Genomic DNA, 23435 nt, shown 5'->3' on the forward strand with positions numbered 1-23435 from the left:
TGCTTTGTACCAACTGTCTTTGGATTTTTACCACTTGGCAACTAATAAAGGACTTACCTTTTTTACGAACTATTGTCTTCACTTTGCGGTTCTGGAACTACTCTTCTTGGTGTTATCAGTTTTGCTCTTATTTTTCTTCATCGGCTGAGTAGCAGAGCCAGACTGATGCTCTAGTTGTGACATACGGCCCTTGAGCTGGCATAAAAGATCGCCAAGCTGATGTTTGAGCTCTCTACACACCACAACCCCAACCTGGCTATTGGTGACAGATACCTGTCTGCGCCCGCTCCCGGGGGGGGTGAGCCCCATCCCCTGAGGTGGTTCCACCCAAAGGTGGTGCAAGACCAATGGACAGGGAGGTCCTGGGTTGGGCCGCAGACATGCTGGTGCCTGGTGCCATGGCCAGCTGAGGTGGGACAGGTGGGTCCGCTGGGACCGGCCTTCCCAAATGTGATATAGTGTTTAGATTTCATAATCATATGTAGGTTAGTAATAGTTAACACATTCCAGGGTTAGGTATAACAGCATGCATAGATATTCCCATTAACCCAAACACCAGATACAGAACAGTTGCATAGAAAACAGAACACATGCATATATGGGACCACAATGGTAATAAGAACAGCATGCAGGTACATTGATGGCACCATGCCACCAATGTTGGAATAATTCAATATAGCACATGCATGTGAACAATTAAAATATTTATCAAACAATTGGACATTATCAGAACATAGGTGTCATTACATACCAGTTGGGGTGGGTATGTTGTTTATTGTTGGAGATATGGTTGGGGGGAAGAAACAGATTTCAATTAACAAGTATATTCCTGTAGTCCACATTACTTTCCTAGTCAGTGTTGTTATGTGTACCTTACAAGTCTTACTACACTAGCCTATAGCCTTAGTTTGGACAGTGATATAATTGCTGTCATTGTTAGACATGAACTGGTTTTCCCTGCAGTATACACCTCTTCCCTTGTATACCTGTTGAGGGAATGTTTGTTAACACTAACTAACTGCTTCTACACATATTCCAGATTCTGGGTTGATGTTCACATAGCTATCCAACTCTTTCTGCACAGACTCTTGCCATGTGTTGACCACATGCATGTGTGCCAAGATATATCAAGAATATTGCCCTCTTCAACCTTTAGTGACCTGACACACACATACACATGCTTTCCTACACAGTTATATTATGTAGCACAGTGTGGGTGACAGTGATCAGTGATACTTTATTATTCAGAGAAACCGCAACACTCACAATTCCTTAAAATACCAGAGTGAACAGTACCAGTACAGGTTATAATGGTCTTTATTTCTCAGCACAGTGTTCGTATCTGATGTACCTGTGGGAGAAAATTTTGTTAGCACTACCTGACTGTTGCCACACAAACTTTCAGATTACACATTAGTATTATGCACATACATCTCACTCTGTTACTGTACACACTCTGGTCACAGCTTGACAACATGGGGGATGTAGATAGGACATACTTGAAATATTACTCTCCTAACAGTTTCGGGGGTTGCTACAGTGACAGGTTTGTTCTCATAGATGTTTGACAGTCACTTGTATTCCCTGTTTGCTGGCTAAACATCTGGGATCATCCCACGGACTTTCCAGGGGGACAGAGGGCAGGGGAACAGGCTGCAGATATGGGCCCATATACTGGACATTCTGGCCACATCTGTACAGTTGTGGCATATGATTCTGTATGCAGCCTACATCCACTCCCAGGATTCAGACCATGATTGTGTCTGCTACAACTTAAACACTGTACACCACAGTTGTGTCTGCTATATAGATATTGCTGTATATCTCCTTTCTGCTGTCTGTCTTATTAATCCCCTTTGCTTTTGTATTCTGACCTTGTATTACAACACTCTTATACAGATCTCTTAGACAGTAATATTTTGTAGGACAGTGTGAGTGACAGTGATGTGTAATACCTCATTATTCATAGCAACTGCATCAGTCGCAGTGCTGTACAATACCAATGTAAACAGTACGAGTACAGGGTATCATTCTTGCATTTCTGGGGACAGTGTTGGTATCTGGCAAACCTCTGGGAGAAATGTTTGTTAGCACTACCTGAATGTTCCCACACACAGTACCAGATTCCACATTACTGTTATGCACATACATCTCAATCTGTTACTGTACACACTCTGGCCACAGCTTGACAAGTTGGGGTGTAAATGGGACATACGTGGCTTCTTAGTCTCATAAGGTTTTGAGGAGTTGCTAGTGTGCCAGCTTTGTTCTCATAGATGTGTATCAATCAGTTGTATTTCCTGTTTGCTGCCTATATGTCTGAGATCATCCCACTGATTTCCCAGGGGACAGGTTGATAGGCAACAGATAAGGGCCACTTTAATGGACATTCTGGACATATCTGTACAGTTGTGGGGTATGATTCTGTATGCACACTACTACCACTGGCAGGATTTGAACCATGGCTGTGTGTGCTAAAAGAACAACAGTTCACATCTCAGTTGCACGTGCTATTTGGGTTTTGTTGTCTGCAATTTCCTTGTTTTCTATGTGCCTCTCAGTTGTACTAATTGGCCTCTGGGGATTACACCAGTCATATACAGGCATTCCTACCCATTCAGTTTATGGTGCATGGTGTGGGTAACAGTGCTTAATCCAACAGTACTATTACATGATTGCAAATCTACATTATAATATGATACCAGAGTATACACATGCAGTCTAGCAGTTAGACCTTTATTGTCAGTCTATTAACTATATGAGACTCTTCCTGTCATATTCTCCAGTGTATGCAGTACTTGTCTTGAACAATACAGGTTTTATGCAATTGATTTACTATTACTTTTAGTTTTATTTTCTATGACAGTAAATGCATGAGTATTACTGACTTGCCTCACTATGTAGCCTTGCCAGGTGACTGACGTGGGCCTCCTGGTTCGCGGCCCACTCCACTGCAGCTGTGGGGGGACATAAGAGGAATATTTAGCCAAACCTATCCATGATATACATGAGCTGGCAATTATTACACACATAGTGATGTGATACTTACAGACAACTGGAACATCCCCTGCCACTCTAGCCTCTTGGATCCACTGGTCCAAGAGGTCCCCCATTATGCCGCTTCAGGTTGGCATAGTAATGCCTGACCTGCTCACCAATTTGAGGTATGCCAGTGGCACTGGTGATGTCATGGGTGAGACAGTCCCAGGCCTCCGCCTTAAATTGGGAGCCCTGGTACTGGCCCTGCAGCAGTCTCTGATTATGGTCTTTGACTAGGAGTCCTGCAATGACTCTGGACTCCTGGATGCACCAGCGCTGCACCCGAAAGTGCACACTTTCTCCTTTTCCTGACATGGTGCCTGCAAGGGGAAGCTACAGACAGTTATGAGATGTATTCCCACCTCTTGGGTTTAAGTAGGGCTGATTTCCCGCACTTTTCTATGATTGGCCAGTTTTGAAAAGGCTAGGCTATGGGCAAACCTGCTTACCTAGGGTTGGCATTGTTTAAAGGGGTATATCTCTGGGCACACTGAGTTAGCTAGCTTACACATTGCTTATACCTCCTAAGCTGGCCTGTGCAATGCGTAGCATTGCTTACATTAGACTTTGCATTATAATTCCTTTTTGGCATTGATTTATTATTCATTACACCTTATATGTATGCCCAGTATCCATGATTCATGTGTATGTACACTGTATGGAGTTCTTGTGTTTTACTGGGGACTTCAACGCTATATAACAATTTCACCTGACTTCTGGGCTTACTGCTGTACTCCAGTTCACATATTTATGTTATGTAGTGGGTTAAGGCACATATGTCTGTATACTGATTCCTTTTATAGACTCAGTTTGATTTTACTATGGTGAAGACATGTTTGCAGATACCGCATTCTTCTGTACATCTGTGATGGCTTGGTGGTTAACTACTGTGACTATGGTGTATAGGTTCCTGTGTTCAAGACCTGTGTGGCAGTTTATTTTGTTGATGGACAGAACAAGGGCCATTGGATACAGAGTGATTAAGGCACTTTTGAGCATTTGTAAGTGGGTCTGCTCGGGTTTGTGCGAGAGTAAGCCATGCTAATTTCTGGTTACATATGCTTACAGAGAGTTAGCTTCAGAATTGCTTAACCTGTGTGCACATTGTTTAACCCCACGCAAAAGGGCTTAAACCCACTTACTAGTGCTTAAATATGCTTATTAGTGCTTAAACTTGCTTACTAGTGCTTTATTTATTATGATATTGACACTTCACATGTGCATTTACTGCAGTACTCCAGTTCATAAATATATGTTATTTAATGGTTTATGCAACATAAATATTAGGCATAACATGCTTTGTCATGGAAAATGGAATGTGCTACAGTGGGACTCGAACCGGGAATGCTTGCTCATAAGGTGAATGCTCTGCCCACTTCACTATTGTTATGCTGCTTCATTTGGATATATCTTCCTTGTTATCCTCTTCAGCCATTTAAGCTGGATTTACCCATGCACCTATATTTAGCTTTCATTGGATTTTTAAAATAAAATACACAGGTTTGTTCATTTTATTTCTGTATACTTTTGCTGTTGTACACAAGGGGGACTGTTGTTGGGGATATGTGGAAACCTATGAGCCATCTTGCTCATTTCTTACCCCTTTCTGCTGTTCTTTCCTGCGGCGGCATGTATATTCTGAGAGCTCTGCTCTCCGACGTGCCCCCTGCACTCTTACACTCTCTGTGTAAGATTAGGAGCTCAGGCAGCGCGCCTCATTACTATGCATGGTGTGCTGCTATCTTGCTCCTAAATGGCCACCTCCATGCAGGACTAAGCTAGTCCTGCATGGAGGAATAGTAAATCTGGGAGAATGTGTAAATAAAAACAAAAAGGGAGGGCATTTGATTAATGAAACAGAGTTGAATGAAGCTAAATGGGTCATTGAGCTAACAGCATACAAAACTCCAGGTTTAAATGGGGTTATACCTTTAAGACCTGCACTAAGGAAAAGGAGGGTGCGGTACTGAATGTTAACTGAAGAGCTATATAAAAACTGCAGCTTCATTTGAGTTTTGTATCCGAAGAAGGGATTGGTCCCAAAAGTGCTCATTCCTGTGTTTTTAATTGTGTTTTAAAATACAAGTTTTGAAGCTGTTCAGCGTGGTGGCCAGTAACTGCTTTTTTCTTTTTTTATTTGGAATCTTTGTGGGCAGGCAAGCCTTTGGTGGAGTATAAATAATATTATACTTGCTGGTTATAGTTAACACATACAGTTTTGTCTAAATGTCATCTATTCTTTTACATATTTCCTTAAGTTGAATCAGCATACTGAGATGTAAAATGAATGCCTTGTACTTTTCTCAACAAAACTAGATATATTACATTTCCAGCTTATTCTTTGATGTTCATCATCCTGTTTGTTTTTTCTGCAGTGCCTTTCCCTTTAATTTCACCTACCTTAACTCTCAGCAGTACAGATTTTCACAGAATGCCCAGATTTTTTTCCTCATATTTCTGGTCTGTTCCTCATAAAAACTGTGTTTTTTTTGACAATCATAAGGATTAAAGTCACTAAATAATGACACATTTAAGTTTCAGACTTCATATCCTTCAGTAAATGCATGCTAACACAGATTCTGATAGTCTAGCAAATTTCTATCTTTGTAAGAGCAATGTTTAAAATGTGTCCCTATTTTTGGGCCTTGTCTCCCCATTATGTTGGGCTTTGTCCATATTTCTTGTGGGAAGAGGTTGAGAGGTATGCAACATACACTTTCTTTAATTAGGCAGATGCAAAGAAGAAGCTCTCTCTTCATTGTAAAAAAGGGCTTAAGGGCTTAATTTCTTAGAAAATAATTAGGCCTTGCCTGAAACACATTTGTCAATACACAATCCTCTCCCCAGGTGAACTGTAAGGCTAATGGTCTGCTCACATCACTGTACCTACATGCATACTTGTGTTATTTTCTTTTACTGATCTGCCCTTTATGTCCAGGCTGCACCACTTCTGGTGTAATTTAAAATTTTCTATATACTGAATATACCCCCAAAAGCTTTTGTCCCCAATACCCAGCTAACACAAATATACCAATCCCTTAGTCACATAATCACAGAGGAAAAAAGAATAGTTCTCACACAATGAATCACTGCTAGCATACATACAGAAACATCTAGAGATACTAGCTCAGCATAACAGATGGTATTACAATAGTAAAAGTATTGATCAAAACTGATTTGCATTGTAATTCCAATCCTCCAAAACCACAACAACAGTCATTTTGTATATGCAAATGACTAGGCAAACTGACCCCAGTACTGAGTTTATTAAACTCTGGTGCCTCAGTACATGCCTTCAAGGAGTTATATAAAAGCCACAACTATATTAACATTCCTTTTATACAAAAAGTTAAAAACAATTAATCAATTATATTATTATTACTGGCATTTAATCACTTAAAACCCCCAATAAAACAATAATTAAATTAAACATTTCCATTTATATTCAATATTCAAACCTCTCGGTATTAAAGTATCATATTTTAAAATATATACCATTTCCTTATGCAATAATTTTTCCTTAAGTAAATTGTCATTACCAAATCTGACCCTTATTTGTTCTAAAATAGTACCTTGTAATAAGAATGCATCACTTTGATGGCATTGTTTAAAGTGCAAAGCAACTTGACTCTGTTTTCTGCTTCTTTATATCTTTAATGTGTTCTTGTAATCTGCATTAGTCATTTTCTGTACCACTACACAATTTTTAATGAAATGTGCTTTGATGAAATGCAGTGTCAGTGAAATGTGATTTAGATAAAATGAGCTACTGTTTTTTTCTTGTCAGTAAAGGGAACTGTGCATCAAATGAATAGAACTATATGAACCCCCCACACATACACATAAACACATACACACACAGACACACACACACACACACACACACACACACACACACAGATATATATATATATATATATATATATATATATATGTATATGTATTTATTTCCCCTTCACAAGCTTGAGTTAATGAAAGCTCGAAATTCATAAGCTGGAGCCCAGAATCTCGAGTTTCAGTAACTCGAAATTGTGAAGGGGAAACAATCAAAAAAAAAGGAAGCTTACTTACATGTATGCAGGGGGCCGAGTCCCCCTGCACTCTCCCTGCTTAAATGTACCAGCTCCATGACCGCACTATAGCGGAGGAATGGAAATTCTCCTGTTGTGCACTTCTGTATACAGTGAGGAACGGGAGATTTCCCTCATCCCCATTGCAGTGCGATCTCAGAGTTGTTATATTTAAGTAGGGAGGTGTGGGGGGTGCAGGAGAGCTTGCCCCCCCCCCTGCAAAAACATGTTAAAGACATTTTTGAACGTTTTTTACGTATGCTTTAGAATTTCGTGTTGCTGAAAACTTAAGATTCTGAGCTCGAGCTTATGAATTTCGGGCTTTCAGAAATTCAAGATTCTAAAGGGAAACTTATATATATATATATATATATATCAAACCAATTAATATTATCAATCAAGTACTCAGCATACAAGTACACAGCCCTATTATCAAAATCTTGTTTCATGTACCAGATATTCTTTGAGTATAAGCTGGAATTCAAAGTTTCCTGTACAGTTTCAAAAATATAAAGGCAATGCATTCAGGATATAACTGGGGACACACATCTAGTGGCTACTTTTGTTTGCTTTCTTTCCTGAAAGTCTGCTAAACGTTATTGTTATCATTGCTGTTGCTTCTGGAGTGATGTTTATACCCTGAATGTTTTTTGTCTGGGTATGTAACATACAAGAAGTAATTGTACTGGGAAATAAAGAAGTTTTAAGTTGATGTTTTTCATTCAGTTCTCTGGAGTTTTTTGGCAGACACGTTATTGATCCTGCAGTATGAATGTCGTATCTGAAACAGTGTCAGATGATGTCAAGTACATATATATATCCTTGGGCATCCTTACTTCACTTATGAATGCTAAGATTGTAAATATTAATTAGATTAAACTGGTGCCAGTTAAACATGATGAACGCATGAAGCCAGCTGCAATTCCAAAGTAACAACATGCTGATTTAAAGGAACAGCACAATTTTGGGACAAAGTGAATCAAAGCTCTTCTCACACATTTATTGCAACTTAAGTCTAAACTGGATGATATTGAGAATTGTACAAAAAGGAATATGCTCCCTGTTCTAGGTCTATATAATAATTTTGAATGCATGGATCCCTATAATTCTCCATTCGAAAAGAAAGGAAGAGCATTGTCTGTACAGGCATCCATGTTTGCAAATCAAGGAGGGGTAAAGCATAAGCTGTTTTGAGTAAATCATGGTGCTCAGGCTGGGATCTCATTACCAAATCCTACTTCAGAGGAAATGACAGATGTGTTTTCTGGCCCTGAAGTACAAGATGTGGAATGATCAAAGAGACTTGGCTGCAATCTAAGGAAACAGGTTCATCTGCTTTTGTTGTTCCCCCTCATCAGGGTAATAACTGGCTCTTATTAACTTCTAAGTCAGTAATCAATCTAAAATATTTCATGTTATACATGTTTTTGATGTTGATGGGGGCTTGTCTATTAAATCTTGGCTTTGGAATGCATAACTCAATTTATTTTTGATGGGCATGCCTATGAGTAATATGCTCAGTTTACATTTATCTGGATTTATTGCATAAAACTTTTCTTATGTTTATGTATCATTTTTACTGGTTGATGAACTCTAATTTTTTCTGGGTTTCTTTCAGTGCATTCAATATTGTAAATAACAATGCTGGTCCCCCACTGTCAATTACACAGATGTAAGATTCGCTTCCTTCAGCTCTTGTTCTTAACCAACATTAGTGCATCTGTTATCAGTTTCTTGTGCACTATCTCCAAAGCTGTATCTCTGGCATTGGTTCATGTTGTAATACATTTGTTTCCATCTGTACATTTCAAAAATGAATTGGCACTTCAGTTCACTTGAACAGCCATACTTCAGCTACTATTAACTAACTACATCACCCACTCATCATTAAATTTTAGTAGTGCCACTTGTATTAGAGTTTATTCTGCCTGTAGATGACACCATTCCTAAAGTCAGCCAGCCTAGAGGCCTTCAGTATCTTTTTCATGTGGTAGTAATTGTGACTGCCATTTCCCCTGAGTTCAAACCCTCGAAAGATGTTTGTTGTCAAAGGACTCTACTCAACCCATATCAAAGAAATATATAAAAAGACTCTCCATGTAAACCCAGACTTTCTATTTTAAGTCAGAATAGTGACAATGCTGAATGGGTAGCCTCCGTTCCTTGTAAGACTACATAATGTGTCTCTTAGTTATTGCCACTAGCAGTTGACCTTTTCAGTGACCAGATCTCATATACTTTAGAGGACATGGATACAGTATACAGACTCCCAAATAAGGCAAACCACATTTTTTATCCATCCAGAGACGGGAAAAAATGTTTCCATGTCTAACTAAATTGTGCTGTCGGACTGCCTTAAAAAGGTATTCTTACATCCTATTCACATAAATTCCATCCTCCTTATTGTCTGCCAGTGACTCTTATGTTCAAAAGTTATGTCTTTAAGTCATCCACTTTTTACCCTAATGACACTGAAATATTTAAATGAAATGATATATGTTTTATAAGATTGTGTGGATGAAATTATGAATATAGTGAGATGGCCACCAAAGAGTGAAACCAAAGAAAAAAGCTTTGCAATCAAACAGCCATGGCCAAGAGACTGGTTACCACAGAACAGGATCTAGATTTTTATATGATGGCACTCCTACCTGCATCTTAACCTTTTTTAAGGATGTTAAAGTGCTTTTCCTTAATACTAATTAGTTCCTGCTCTACAGCACAAAAAGAATAAAGCAGCTTAAGGCCATGAAGGCAAAAGGCAAGTCTTTGCTGCAAGACCTGACTTTCATCCCCTGCAGCATACCTTTTAAGATCATGAAACAGTCACCTACGACCTCGGTCCTGACAAACCATACAAAGCAAAAAGCAGGAGCAGTAAGGGTTGCATTCTTTTCATATATGCAAACAGCAGCTATGATGAAAAAATGTACAGATCCTTGGTAAGACTGTAAAGCAGAAGTACAACTTTTCAGGGTGACTGCAGATAGTTTTGGTTGGCTGTATAACACTCACCAAAGGAGATGCTCTAGGGAGGGATGTTCCTTCACACAGCCATCCTGAATGTAACCACAATAGACATATGGATTTGGGAAATGTTGAAAGCTTCCCTCCTCCCCAAGCATCCCTGATCTGATATTGTAATGAGGTAAAAGCAATGGAAAAATAATTGCATAAAAAGTCTTTAACAAAGATGCCATGTAATCTCCAGTAAATAGTGAGGCAACTGATTTTATTCTTACTTCTATTCAAAACCAGAAAGAACAGGTATCATATACCTAATTCTGGATATTAGTGGTCTCTTCCTTCATATGACCAAAGATGTTTTTAAAATAATATAATTTCAGGCCATTGTGGCCATTTTACCTGCCACTCTTGTGGAAAAGTGGTTAGGAGTATTGTCTTTTATGTGTAATTTTCTGAGTTCAATCTCTAATAACTGAAAGCATCAGTTGATTTCTCATCTAGTAGCTAGCACAGAAGAGTAGGCCATGAGCTGATATAAGCCTGCTTCCTGTAGTCCAGGGACTGATTCCACGTGATTAATGTAATCAAGTTACTTAAAACGAATATCCTCAGCTGCATGCCTGGAAACAAGTTGTAAAAGACTGAATGTGATCTTTGCACCTTAAAGATGTTTACTTGTGCATAAAAATATACAAAAATTGAAGAAAGTTCTAGCTGTTCTTCACAGCAGCCACTATCTTCCATTATGGGTACCTACCATCCAGACTTTCTCAAGCCCCACTGTATTCAGCTACTGCCCATCATCTAAGGGAATCAAAGCATTCACATATTTGTTTGACTGGTTGCTTCATAAAGAAAGGATGTGGTCTGATTAAGGGACATGCCTTTGCAAATCTTCTAGACTTTAAAAATAAAGGTCAGGCTCAACAAGTTACATTTTCATCACTCCCAAATTGTAACTTTTCTGCGCTGCTCTTTGAAAAACATATGTTGGACAGCTTTAGTTAAAGAGATAACTCATTATTTCATATTTATCCTTCTTTTTCTACCATCCTATTGCCCTAGTGACTGTGGTACTGACACACGTTTGCATCTGTGATCATAGCTCCATTTACTAATATCAAATAAAGGTTTTTGTCATAGACTCTTGCATTTTTGTGGCATCAATTCTCAGATCATTTAACCTTTATAATTTTTTGGATTTCTTAACAATACAGGCAGTGGTTAAAATAGCAGTTATATCCCCTAGATATCCATTGGAGGAACAATTCCTGGACTCTTAGTCAGATAAAAGTACTTATGAAAGATGCTTCTGGGCTGAGTTGGGAAAACACATTTATCAACCAATTCAAATCAAGTCACTTGGTCTTTTTCAGAGTCCAGACATTACACCAGACAAATGACAAGAACAGCGTTGCTAGGTCTGAAAGTCCTAAGGTGTTCATTACCATACTTTCAGTCAAATGGCAGTGGTTGAATACATGAGCAAACAAGTTGTGCCTCATTATTATCCCCTTTGCAGGGAATCCAGATGAATGTGGGATGGAACATGGCTAAGCTGAACTACACAGTAGATAGCAGAATACATGTTCTTTCTTCCTTTCTGGATCCTCAAGAGCATTGTCTTTTTGAGAAGAACCACAAAGTTCTTTGAACTGTAGCTGAAATAACAAATCCACTCAGGGAAGGAAAATGTGACTTTTAAGCAACAGAACAAGAGTTGGAAAGTTTGGCAGAGTTCTGGATTTGTGGTTCTCTGATTTTTTCATAGTCTCAGAAGCTGACAAGTATGTCTTTCCTCATTCTCTGAATGGGCAATGTTATCTGTACCCCGTTAGCTGTCTCCATGATGCAGACTACAAACATTTCTTCATCCCTTTTAGCATGCTGTGCCCTAGATTTAAGTGCCATTGCATAATTTGCCTACATTTCTTCTTTTCCCAAAACTACTACTGTTAAAAGTGAAATGTCTGCCGGCTACTCTCATTTTATTAGTGTTTTACTGTACACCATGATCATGGGTGTAGAGGTTTGTTGTCAGTTCATTCCAACTTCTGACTCAGTCCAAATACCACACATCCCCCCCCCCCCCGCCCCCTTGAGGGGAAAGATATCCAGTTTTACACATGCTAAGATCATCTGTTTGGCTTCTTCTGTTCCAGGTACAACAAGACAAACTTATTTGTCAAACTGAATGTAGAAGACCAGTTTGAAAGAATCAATGGAGTAAGATGCAATGCCTTCAGCTGATATGCTTACTTATTTTCGCAGAAGACATTTTTTCATTCAAAACTTTTACCTACATAGATGTTAAAGGACAAAAGATAACAATCTCATCAGTAAAACCACTAAAATGTTGGAATTATTACACAAGCACAAACTTGGCCTGCTATATGACTTGAAACAAAACATTTACAAAATAAATTAAATGTGGTGGCTAGCCATGCTAGGCCATGTCAACTGATTTACACAATGAAGTGTGAAATTATTGTTGTATACTCTGCCTGCTGCCAGACAGGCAGAATTATGATGCATACATCTTTTGCATCCTTTACTTTTTCTTCTCCCGCTGTTTGCAAGAAGATAAAATGTTTCTTTTCATGTCTGTTGTACCTTGCTTGTTTATGAGAAAAACAAAACAATCCTTGATCATGTCAATCAGCTTAGACTGCATTCTTCCATGTTCTTGTACAGTAAATTTTGTTACATTATATAAGGATGCCTAGCATTGTAAAACTGTCCTGTGCAAACCTGACTTTTAAAAACAGTTGTGAAAATATATACTAAAATCACTTTTAAAGAGACAGATACATATTACATTTATTTACTTATTTATTTATTTGACATTTGTTAACTGGCTTAGTCCGGCTGGGCAGTAGAGCTCTTTTTCAGTGGAGACCAGAGGAGAAAAGCTCCACAAATAAACAAATACAAAAACAAAACATCATACAATATTAACATACAAGTGCATATACATAGGAGAAAGAGAATACAACTTATAAATGAACATGTTAGATTACAAGACTAATGTTGAGGGTTTAAACAGCCATGGTACATATTAAGTATATAAAATATACTATAAAAAGTTAGATTCTATCTAACAATTACCATCATAGAGAATTTCAAGGTTGGTAGAATATCATAACGACCTTAAATGAGTAGTTGTGGTAATGTATGCGAGCTGAGAGGGAACGGGAGGAGGAGAGGGAGTCGTTTAGGTGGGAGTGGGACAAGGACATGTCCAGGAATTGGTAAATAAATCCTTTAGAAGTTTTTTGAAGTTAAGGAAGTTGCTGTTTGTTCTTAGAGAAAGGGGAAGTCTGTTCCAGGCATTGGCAATGGAGCGGCTGTATAAAAGTTTGCCAATATGTTTATTGTGTTTGTAGATGTCTAACAGGTGTAGGTCTGTGCTACATAGGTTACACTTAGGAGAGTAGGGAGTGATGAGGTCCATGAGGGCAGGACAGTGGAAGGACTGATTTAAGATAGTGAATGTGAGGTGGAGTTGGGGAAGAAAGAGTTGGCTATGTAGCTCAAGCCATTGTAGGTTTTTAAAGCTATGCAGTGGTGATAGCAATAGGGAAGGTTGGCAGCAAATCTGACTATTTTGTTGTAGGTGGTTTCAAGTTCAGTTAATAGACTGGATTGAATGTTGGTGAGAATAGGAGCTGCATAAAGTAAGGTTGGGAGAAGAAAAGTCTGTGCTAGAGCGAGGTATTTTTTTTGTCTGTATAAGAGACCATGTTTTTGATGGGTCTTTTTCATGGCTTGCTGAATATGTATGTCAAACTTTAGTCGGTCATCTTTGATTATACCCAGACATTTAGTATGTGGTTCAACAGAGATAATTGTATTATTAAGAGAAGATACTGTGAAGGTATTTTTGTGTTGCTGCAGTGATTTGTGGAGGAAGAGTAGAAACATTGTTTTTTTAGGCCTGAGACGTATTTGATTATTGGTCAACCATTTTTTGACTGAAAGGAGGGAATCCTGAGTAAGAGCAAGGAAGTGGGGAAGGTTATCAGAGCATCAAGTAATAGTGGAGTCATCTGCATATTGTATTAGTGAGGAGTTTGGACAGGAAGTCTGTAGGTTATTTGTAAAGATATTAGAAAGGAAAAGTACAAGAATAGACCTTTGGGGGACACCTGTTTGGAATGGGAAGAAGGAGGAGGAGGCAGAACGCCATTTGACAGATTGGAATCTGTTGGAGAGGTAGCTGGGGAACCATAGCAGAGTAGAAGAGGAGAGCTTAAGAGAAGAACGTTTTGAGATCAGTAGGGTATGGGAAATGGTTCTGAAGGCTTTAGATAGGTCAAGGAAGAGACATGAGACTAGTTTGTTATTGTCCCGTGCTTTGGCAATATTCAGTGTAAATGAAATGAGAGTTGTAGACATGCTATGGTGAGGACGGAAACTGTGTTAGTGGGGGTTAACAGGTTGTCTTGTATGATGTGTTTGAGAAGCAGGTTATGAATACATTTCTGGAATTTTGGGTAAGGGGATAGTATGGTGATAGGTCATTAGTTGTCTGATTCAGTTGAATTCTCACCTTTGTGGAGGGGTATGACATAGGATTTTTTTTCCAGATGCCAGGGACTGTGTTCTCTTGAACTGACCTGTTTACTAATATGGAGACTGGATGTTTAACAGAGTTAGCTGCAAGTTTAAGAAATAGAGAAGATAAGTTTTCAGCAGAGGGGGTGTGGGTTTTCATTTTGGTAAGAAGAGATTTAATGTATGTAGTACAGACAGGTTTAAGACAAAACTGGGTGGAATTGGTAGAGGGAAGGGGAGACGGAAGTGTTTTCAGGTTTAATTAACATTTTTGTAGAGTTAAGAAAAATGGCAATGTCTGTTGGTGAGCTGTTAGGACTGGGGCTTGGGGTAGAAGGGTTGCCTGGATGTAAGAGTTTGTTAATACTATTCCAAAACTTTTTTGGGTTGGAGTTGGAGTTATCTAGTCATTTTTGATCGTATTGTTGTTTGTCCAGATCAACTTGTTTCTTGGTTAGATTTTTAAGTTCTCTAACGTTTGGAGATGGCGACAGGAGATTGTTTTATTTTCAGATTTTCTAAGTGCTGTCTCATTTAAGCATTAGTTTATGGGTGGATTGGGGTTAACCATAGAGCAAAATTTGTTTTTCTTCTTATTTTTCTAGTGGGGGCTAAGGAGTTTAGGATATTCAGGAAGGTGTTGTCAAATTTGGAGACAGCCTCATAGAGTAGAGAAATGACCAATTAATAGAGACAATTATTGAAGGTATCTGGGCAGAAATTAAAGAGATTACAGCTGTCTTTGTATTGGTGAGGTTTTAGCAGATGAGGTGAGTGTCCTAACGTGGGTAGGGAGATGGTCACTGAGGGAGTCAGGTAGAGTGGTGACATTGTGATACAGATTTGGGTTAAAGGTGATGATGCAGTCAAGGGTAGTGCTGTTATTTTGTTTTTATTGATATGGGTGGGAGAGGTGATGAGTTGAGAGAATCCAAAAAGATTGATGCTAGTATCAGGAGAGCAGGAATTGAAGGAGTTCTGGTCAATATTGACATCACCTAGGATGATAGTCTCATAAGAGATGTTTTAAGATGCCCAGGAGAGAAAGTGTTCGAGAGTATGGATGATGTTGCCAGGTGGGATATAAATTGCTACAACAGCTAGGTTTTTGTGATTATTTAATTTACAGTTAGCAATAAGAATTTCAGCTGGATGGAAAGAGGGAGGAGATGTAGTTAGAGGATAGAGAGAAAGTTTGTCAGAGTATACAGTAGCTACACCAGCACCTCATTTCTTATGGTGATTGAGGCAGAGGATGTTGTAACCAGGGGGGAGGATTTCAAAGTCTGTAATATGGGGTTGTAACCATGTTTCTGAGAGGATGAGAATATCAGAGCTGTAGAGAGAGATAAAGGCATGGAAAGAAGTAACTTTGTTAGCAATGCTTTCAACACTGAGGAAGAGTATTTTCAAGGTTTTGGGGTGTGAGGTTGAGGAGTTTGGATAGGGAGTATAGGAGGGTGAGGAGGGAGAATGATCAGATAATGTAGAGGAGTTGTTAGAGGAGTTAGTATGGATACCTGTGGTTGGGTTGGAGGGTGGGCCAGGGATGGGGTGAATATCAACGGCCAGCAGAAGGCAGTGGTGGCTGGTGACTTCAAATTAAAGGGGTCTGCAGGATACAGCTGAATGGGTGGGGCCAATGGGGAGGGGTGTGACCAACTAGAAAGGGGTGGAGCTATGCTCAAAACCACAACAACTGGAACTTTAATTAAATACACTGCCCTGGGTGCTAAACTGTCATTACGAGAGTCCAATCAAGACAAAATGAAGTATAGAAGAAAAAAATATTTTAATGCATTGGCTACATGACAACTTACTTAATATCTAGATGGAAACACAAAGGTTGTGAGGTATGAACAAATACATTGCTTTTTAAATACATTACTGGAATGCCAGTCAAAATCAAGTATAAAAAAAAACAAGCAGCACTCAGCTCAAACCACTTCTCCTTGCACTGCAGTTCTAATTATAATTTATATTCAGCTTTATAAAATTACCAAGTAACATGCTGAAAGTAGCAATCTCTGTGATACCCCCACTTGTAAAAATGTTTCTTATCCAAAAAAGACCTGCTGCCTGTCAACAACTATCTACTTGTTTCATGGAGAACACATGATCAAAGTAAAAAATGAGCAGCGAACAAGAAACAAGCTCCAGCGAACAAGAAACAAGCTAAAGATAAATTGCTTAAAGGATTGCTGCACAAGTTATGGACCACACATGATAGATTGGCATTCTATTTAGTTTACAGGTAAAACCTGCAAAGATAACTGCAAGTCTCCAGCAAATGTAATGAGCTTCTGAAAATACTGTAATCCTGTCCTTTATTACAAATACTGTTATATGCATTTCAATACCTAAGGCTTATACGTTATCTAGTTATGTAAATATTCTCTGCATGGCAACAACGAAAACGCTTTCAATGTTGGTAATTCTTTAACAGTATGCTTATTAGAGCTTACTTGCATCTTACAATCTCAGACAAGCTTACCTGATGGTCATTAAAGCATTGCTACTTTAATACAGAGCAACAGGGCACTGCAACATCATGCATTTTCTGAATAATAAGAAGCATAAATCAACAGTATAAAAATATGACAGAAAACCAGAACATTCTGCAAAATCAAGGACAGATGAAAAGCCACAGTCATACTTGTGGTCTACGTTGGATGGGGGAATACTCTGCACACTTACACTGCATAACTGCTCCTTGCCTTGCTTGGACACATCCAGAGCCACTACAATGGGGAGTGGAGTGCAACAAGTAGGTTGTTGTGTCTTTCGGCTTTTCCCGGTTAGGGGGTCACCGTAGTGGAACTCCGGTCCGCTAATGATTGGTAGTTGATTTTTACATGCCGAGTTACAGCCCTGATGCACAACCTTCAATGAAGGTATGCCCATTCATGCATGCCTCCATGCAGGAGATGCTCTAGCACACTCTAGCTGAGAATTGAACTGGACAGCGTCTTACTGTGAGGTGACAATGCTATCGCAGCACCAACAAGTAGGTCACAGTTTGAAATGTCCCTGACTGACGGCGCAGTGGTGCAGCGGTTAATGCCGTCGCCTCACAGCAAGAGGTTCTCCGGTTCGATTCCCGGCTGGGGTGCCTTCTGTGTGGAGTTTGCATGTTCTCCCTGCGTTCGCGTGGGTTTCCTCCGGGTACTCCGGTTTCCTCCCACATTCTAAAAACATGCTTCTGGAGCATTTCTCCCCGGGCCTCCGCTGAAAACAGGATCTGTGGAACCTAGTCAGACTTTCCCGGTCAACAAATGTTAAATAAATAAATAAATAAAAATGTCTCTGACACTCATACCTTTCAACCTCAGAGCAAAAAATCTGGACAAAGCCATACACAGAAGTGGGACACAGGCCCAAAAATAAAGACAATTTTTAAATATTGCTCTTATAAACTTAGAAAGATAATAGAATAATAGTAGGTCTTGCATTAGTATGAATTTTTAAAAGGTATGAAATCTGAAACTCAAATGTCTGCCATTATTTTCTAACTTCAATCTTTAATGATTTGCTACTAATTTGCCAGAAAACCACAATTTTATGAAAAACAGACCAAATATGTTAAGCAAAAATATAAAATTGCCACACAATACAGCTGGGAACCTGTCAATGAAGGGACACCCATTTAAAATTAGTACTGTTAACTTGAGCAGCTGATAAAATAAGAGCATCTACATGTATTTCTGAAATAAAAGTAATCTATAAATCTGATCATTACAGTTATTTATAATTGTAAACTCTCCACGTTTTCTTCCAAAATTGCTATTTTGCAGAGGGATTATTAGGGGGAGGGCAACATTTTGAGCCAAAATTAGAGACAGTTGAGAGGTTTGGATATTCCTAATTCTGTAAATTATTATTATTTATTTGCACGTACCTCTCAACCTCTTAATACAGGAAATCTGGATAAGGCCAAATATATTGGGGTAACATAGAAACAGTACTAAAAAGACAGTTGATAGAATAACAGGTCTTGCTTTAGCATGCATTTTTATGAAGGTTATGACATCTGAAACTCAATGTCTGTCATTATTTAGTGACTTCATTCCTAAATGATTTGGCAGAAAACCACAAATTTTATGAGGAAAAAAACAAAAATAAAAAGCAAAAATCTATTCATTCTGCAAAATTCTGGACAGTTGAGAGGTATAGTTCAGCTGGGGCTGTCTGAGTTTGCTGCCCCCCCCCCACACAAAATCATGGTCGAATGGAGCTTCCCCCCTGCAGCCATTCTAATGTCCCATTCCTTGGTTATTTTGCCCCATTTGCCATAAACACTGTAATGTGCATACTGCTTTACTTCTGTGATGATATGGATTTCATTTGAAAGTTTTATTTTATATTTTACAGCAGAAACCCTAATAGATATCTGCTAAACAAAGCAATGCAGTCTCACAATGAAAATAGACTTAGCATTAAAACTTCTTTGCCCTTGAAACTCACATTCATTGAAACAGCATTGAAACCCACATTCAAAGAAAATACATTTTGCCAGTGGCAGATAAAGATTAATTTTGGGCTATTTTCAAATCATAGGCCCCTTGAACACGAAACATACACATGCTCTTTGATACACCTTCCTGACTGCATTAAATTATATTCCTTGTACAATACAGTGCAGTTGTTAGAGGGCATTTTAAATTTATTGTTTTGAACATTTTTCCAGTAAACAATGAACAAAATGCATGCACCAGTAATGACAAAGCTGCCCAATTCAGAACATTTCCATCATAAAAGTCTACTCAAACTTCTACAGTCCACCAGTATTAGTAAATATGCACAATCTCTGAAGAAGTAAAATTCATCTAAATAATTCCACATTAAAGAAATCTGTTAACTAATGAAGAGGTTACTGCTAGCAAAAACTTTATATCTCATTGTTTCATCTACAAATAAAGTGCCTGTTGCCTTTGAGAAATAAATTGCCTATGTTGCATTAAAAAAATGACAATGCTAGTAATATCACAATAGGGAATGGATGGCAAACTGATAACAGCTTCATAGTTACTAGGTATCTTTGCCAAAGAGGACTGCAGCATCCATCCCCTTTACAACAGAGTACAGTATCAGTAATGGATCTACCTACTGTGGGAGTAGAACCCACAGCCTTCTGCATCAAAAGCAAGTACACTACATGTTGTCCTATTTATAATGTAAGCAGACTTGGCATAAGCAGCACTAAACTTTTGTTCCCCTGCAGCTCTCAGTTCCTTGTAAAATCTACTCAACACTCAGCTGTATCTCTGAACTTTGCAGCACAAGAAATCCGGAAAAAGCCAAAATGTATTGGGGGTTGGGGACAAAAGCTTAAAAACGAGGGACACATTTTAAACATTGCTTGTATAATGTTGGAAAGTTGCTAGAATAAAATGTTGTGTTACTATTATATATTTCACTACAAAGTATTGAAGCCAGGACCCTGTGCAAGATAGCCAGAGGAACATACCACTATGCCAAATCATCTATTTTTATGAAAGAAAGGAAGACTGAAACTTAAATGGCTACCATTTACTGAATTCAGTTCTCACCATAGCTGTCAACATCTTAGCACACAACATCTGAACAAAGCCAATAATGGGGGAATACAGCCCCCAAACATATTCAGTGAGTTCAGTTATAACCATAGCTCTCAACCTTGGCACAAAAAAACCTGGACGAAGCCAATAATGGGGGAATACAGTCCAGAAAATAGGGACAAATACCCAATGAGGACACTAAAGCAAACCCACACAAACACAGGGAGGACATGCAGACTCCACACAGAAGGCAACCCAGCCAAGAATCAAACCAGACAACTCGTAGCTGTCAGGCAACACTGCTACCACTGCACCACTGCACTACTGGCTGTGTTAAGTAAAGTAACAAAAATACAGAAACCACAGATTTTAATGAGGAACAGAACAAATATGAGGCAAAAATCTGCAAATGTTTTACAAATGGTGGTGTGTAGGGAATTCAGGCTCTTGTCACTTGGGCCCACAGTTCAGGGTTCAAGCCTTATTCTCTACCCACCACCACGAAGCAACTGGGGCATTTTACAAACACACACAAACACAGCTATGTCCTCTGCAGCAACCAGCTCCTCTGTAGTGATCCTGCAGCCCAATCAGTCCTCCATGATGGCCTGTGCATGCTGTTGGGTCTCCTGTGAGATGTGAGGAGGCTGGAGCCTCCTGTGGGTGATGCAGTCCGGTGACCTTCTGGTTTGTGCAGTCGTCACTGCACAGACCTCTGGGTTTAAAAGGGTGAAGTTTCCGGACTGCCTAACAGACCAGTCTGGAGCTCAGAATGCCTGAGCATGCGTGCTTGGAGTTCTGGTCTGCCTAACACAGCAGTCAGGAACTAAGCACGGAGTCCAAGAATTTTCATTTTAATATGTTCTACGGTAGGGAGAATAGTGAATTTATTTAATCCATTTTACAGGTGGGGACCAATTTTACAGGTGAAGAGGCTGCAGTCCCACAGTCCTATAGCACAAGCCACCCCTGGCAGAAGGCTTGGAAAGGAGGGTTTGCATGCTGTGGTAAGAGGGCAGTAGAAGAGAAATTTGGGTTTAGGTTTTGTGGGTGGATAGGGATGAAGAAGTATTTTAAATTTATGTAAGAGAGTTTGAAAGTGAGTAAACAGTGAGGGAGCTATTGAGAAGTTTATAGAGGTTAATGGATTAAGGGAGATAGTAGACGAAGAGTGGGAATGGTGGTAGCAGGAATGATAGGAGGTGGAGTAGGAAAGACTGTGTAGAAGGAGGGAGTTAAGCAGGATGAGTGACATCATGTATGTTGAGTGAAGGAAGTCAGAGTAGTTAAGAGTTAATTAGAGTAATAGGATGGAGGAGGCAGTTTTGAGTGACTGGATAGCTAGGATTGACTGGAAGGAGGAAACTGAGTGGCTATGGGGGTGTGGTTAATTAAAGGGAGTGCATAAGCTTGAGGAAAGTGGGGGGTTGAGGGAATGGGGGTAGGGTAGGGGAACGGATTGAGCCTGAGTGAAGCAAGAGAGAACAGAGCAGATTGAACCAGGACTTGGAGAAAGATGTGAGATCAGTCAGCTAGCCCAGGTCAGTATCTAAAGGTGTCTTTTTATCTATGTGAACTCAAAAGTAGATTCACATAGTCACATAAAATAATGATTTGTTTAACACCATCCTAGTGAATTAAAATCATTTTGCCTTTGAACTTCATCAAAAAATGTTGATACTTTCCCCATCCTGTGTTTCTCTGTCCTAGATGTTGGATACCTTTGTGTCTGGACCCAATTGTTCCTCCATTAATGTTCATGTGCAATTACTGTTTACAGTGGTGATTTTTCTGACTCTTTGAAAATATGTAAGGCCTGCATTGAAGGCACGTGTTCTCCAAGATCTAGCTTTGTCTTGTGGCATTTAGGTAATGTCAAAGAAAAATCAGTCTAGCCACTCATTCAGTAGCAGACTTAGCAGAGCTAAAGTTATTTTATTACTTCAGCGTATTTGCTATTTCATAAGGATAGGGATTTCGTGAACATTGATTCTTCTTTCCTTCTGGAAAGCAGCTGCCAAATCTAACATTACGGTGCATCAGTTTTGCTGCAGACTCCCCTCATTTTTCAGATAGTCAGAGATACATTTTATACTTCAAGACCAAATTCTATACAAAATGGTCATCAGCTGAAGGAAGAGAGAACAAAAATGTGACTGAGAAGTGGCATGGAGAGCTGAGGCATTGAACAGTCTCTCCTGTGGTACTATGTTTGATACTTTTTGCCCTTGTTTGCCTATTGCATGGCCTGGAGCAAGTAATTCAACCTGATATTGCCCAAGGTTGGCTCTGAAAAGGGCCAGTGTGTGCATTGGACTTACCTATTTAACAAATAGGTATTCTTATTAACTGGCTTTTAAACTGTATTATGCATGATAAATCTCTTTGTAAAGTTCGAAAGAGACCATTTAATAAGAACTCTAGGTGCTTCTGTAATACTTTCTCCATTGCTTTCAAAGATATAACTATGATCTGCATGGGCACCTTTGTGAAGCAGTACAAACTAGACATGATTCTATTACAGGACATCCTTTGAGGATGCTGTTATCAAAGGGAACATGCAGCAGTTTTTTACATCTTAGAAGTCTATAATGCTAAGGCTATTGTCTTCCTGCCCTGCAACCAAACCTCTTAAAATCACTTACAAGATTTATGTGTAATAATCACCACAAGACTGACTCTGAGAAAATACTCTGGCTGCATAACAATTGCCTGTTTTTAATAGCCTGAGCTTAAATAGAATGTATGATGCTGAAATAGATCCTTTGTTGTTATCAGCACTGGGAAGTGCTTCCAACAAGTTTGCAGTGAGAAAGACCTGGAGGTTTGCAGAATGGCAGTGAAGTTAGCAGGAAGGGCTGAATGCAAATAATGGCAGGTTTCCAGACTTTGAAAATATAGAATGGCTAGGCAAAATTAAACTAGAAGTGTCACTAATTTCTGCTCTTTAACCAAAGCAACTTCTCAGATCTTCATCATTATATTCTGACAACTAACTCCAATGATTACGTCTGAGAAGTTAATGAACTCCTTTCATGAGTATAGGGCTTAATTCCTTACCTCCATTGTCATTGTAGATCAATTCTGAAGAGTAATACTTGCATCCAGAGGACTAATTTGGTTAACAAAAAAAAACACTGTACTTGAAGAAGGATGTTTTTCCCTTTCACTACTGATTGGCAAGAACAGTGTATTCTAGAGCATTCTTCATAGGTTGAATTGTGTCAGTCTGTTCCAATCTGCGTTACCCTTTATTATATGGTTT

This window comes from Protopterus annectens, chromosome 1.part1 (genome assembly GCF_019279795.1).
Source record: "Protopterus annectens isolate FY-2018-M chromosome 1.part1, PAN1.0, whole genome shotgun sequence".
NCBI classification, from domain to species: Eukaryota; Metazoa; Chordata; order Ceratodontiformes; family Protopteridae; genus Protopterus; species Protopterus annectens.